Source organism: Phyllostomus discolor, chromosome 9 (assembly GCF_004126475.2).
Source record: "Phyllostomus discolor isolate MPI-MPIP mPhyDis1 chromosome 9, mPhyDis1.pri.v3, whole genome shotgun sequence".
Classification (NCBI taxonomy): domain Eukaryota; kingdom Metazoa; phylum Chordata; class Mammalia; order Chiroptera; family Phyllostomidae; genus Phyllostomus; species Phyllostomus discolor.
Window position 1 is genome coordinate 105,638,409 of NC_040911.2, and position 2,814 is coordinate 105,641,222.

The 2,814-nt window shown below is 50.2% G+C and overlaps 1 pseudogene; it reads right to left on the reverse strand.

The window, feature by feature from the left end:
* Positions 1-917: 917 nt before the first annotated feature.
* On the reverse strand, positions 918-2,148 carry LOC114506990 (annotated as a pseudogene).
* Between the last annotated feature and the right edge of the window lie 666 nt (positions 2,149-2,814).

Below are 2,814 nucleotides of genomic sequence, written 5' to 3' on the forward strand. Positions count from 1 at the left end.
CCAACATCCGAATTATAGGGGTACCAGAAGGAGAAGAGGAAAAGCAACAGATTGAGCACGTATTTGAACAAATAATAAAGGAGAACTTCCCCATTCTGGCAAAGGAAATAGACTTCCAGGAAATCCAGGAAGCTCAGAGAGCCCCAAAGAAGTTGGACCTAAGAAGAAACACACCAAGGCACATCATAATTACATTAGCCATTCTCTCCTTCATTTTCACCATTGAAAATGAAGGAGAGAATCCTAGAAGCAGCAAGAGATAAGGGGACAGTAACCTACAAAGGAGTTCCCATCAGACTGTCAGCTGATTTCTCAAAAGGGACCTTACAGGCAAGAAGGGGCTGGAGAGAAGTATTCCAAGTCATGAAAGACAAGGACCTATATCCCAGATTACTCTATCCAGCAAAGCTTTCATTTAGAATGGAAGCAGATAAAGTGCTTCTCAGATAAGGTCAAGTTAAAGGAGTTCATCATCACCAAGCCATTATTTTATGAAATGTTAAAGGGACTTACCTAAGAAAAGAAGATAAAGAAAAAACATGTATAGTAAAAGGACAGCAAACTCACAATTATTAACAATCGCACCTAAAGCAAAACCAAAAGAAACTAAGCAAACAAGTAGAACAGGAGCAGAACCACAGAAATGGAGATCACATGGAGGGTTAGCAACAGGGGAGTGGGAGGAGAAGAGAGGGGGAAAGGTACAGAGAATAAGTAGCATAGATGGTAGGGAGAACATAGACAGGGGGAGGACAGGAATAGTATGGGAAATGTAGAAGCTAAAGAACTTATAAGCATGATACATGGACATGAACTAAAGGGGGGGAAGTGGGTGGGAGGGGGTGTGGGGTGGAGGGGAGTGAAGGGGGGAAATGGGACAACTGTAATAGCCTAATCAATAAAATATATTTTAAAAAATGCCAGGATAACCGTAAGCCGTGCAGAAGGAGGGGGTCCGACCAGCTTTCTCCAGGGCGGACACAAACACACACAGAGAAGCCCAGGTGGCGTGTCAAAAAACAACTCAAGGACACTGCTGCACAGGGGCCAACAAGCCGGTACTCAGGCGTCCCTGGGGTGACAGGAAGCAAGGAGAGGAAACACACGAGTCTCAAAAACCAGACAGCCCCGCAGCTGGGGAGCCTGAGCCTCACAGTGCTGCCCACCAGCCCTCCTGGCCCTGCCCTGGACCCGGGCAGGCCCTCCCCTGTGGGCAGCGCCCTCCCTGCACACCACACAGCGCAGTTTAAAAGCTTCTAAAGCCGGTTCATAAACATCTTCATTTACTATTGGTGATTACGTGTGAATAATACATTTACACGGTTCTGTTTATGGAAAACAATTTCAACAAGTCAACTCCAAGAACACAACAGGCAACCCTCACCCCGAGCCCCTCGGCGCCCTCCCCCAGACAGCGGGGAGCCCCCACCTCTGTCCCAGGGCTGCCCGGCTTCCCCTCCTTCCCCTCTGTGGCTCCTGGGCAAAGCATCCTCGGACCGTTAGTCCTCGCTGGACGAGCACTGGCCCAGGGGGTAAACCGTGAACATCGCATCTGGCCGAGAGGGGACACGGATGGCCTGGACGCACAATCTCGAAGCCCAAGAAGCCGAAGGTCTTCAGGAGGGGAGCTCTGTCTTCCCAGCCCTTCTTGAAGCGGGTGAAGACGCAGTTCACCTTCGTCTTCTCGTCAGCGAAGTCGAGCAGTGCTGACGACCCTTCTTTGCTCCCATCAGCTAACAGTCCGTCTGGGATTTCCACAAACAGGCTCTGGCTGGACAGGGCTGCGTCCCAGGAAGAGACCATCTCGCCGCGCTGACCTCACACTGGAAGTGGACGATGTGAGGCTTTCCTTCGTCCGCAGGGAGGTCCTGGGTCACAGCGAGCTTCCTGTCCTTGTGCATTGGAGCTGAGAGAGAAGGGTCCCCGCCGCCCCCTCGCCCGCCGGGGGTCTGCGACAGTGCGTGAGGGGCACAGGAGCAGCACAGAGGCCCTGGAGCAATGTGCCTGCAGCCCTGGAGCTGGGGACAGTTACTCAAAGGCAAAATACTACCGTCCTGGGTGTTTCTCATCCTCGGCGGCTCTGCTCAGGGTGGGAGGCGGTGGCGCAGGGGGAGGGTAGGTGGATGAGTGGGCGGGTGTGTGGTCGGGGCCGACCTCGCGGGTTAAGTCCCTGTCAGGCCGAGGGCCCGGAGCCCTCCTCCTGCCTCAGCGAGCGCCTGCCTCCAACACCAGTTCAAATTCTTTTCCGACTGCAGTAGTGACTTAGTTGGGGGTTAATTAGAAGTGCGTCTCATAGAAGTGCGCTCTAAATACAGGGACTTTCCAGTTACCTTCTGTTACTGAATTCTAGATCAACTGCAATGAGAGCAAGAACCGTTACTTTATATAATTCCAATCCTTTGAAGTTTGTTGAAACTTGCTTCTTAGTACCGGTGTGCTTCTGTGCTGCCATCTGGTGTTCGGTTTGGGAATAACGCAGTGCAGGTCCGCAGGAAAAGTTGTGAGCAAAGTGGATCATCTAGGAAAGTGGAATCCGATGTTATTTAGATGTGCATTTCATTACTTTGAAAAATAAGGACTTTTTAGTAACCTTTTGTTACTGATTTCTAGATTAAGTGCAATTAGTGCCAACAATATGCTTTACATAATTTCAATTTTTTGAAGTTTGTTGAAACTTGCTTTACAGTACAATGTGATCACTGAAAAAATGTTCCCAGTGCTCCTCTCTTCTGCCATCTGGTGTTCACGTTGGGAAAACACCTTGGTGCAGACCAGAAGGAAACGTTGGGAATCGTGGATCATCCCTAAATGTTG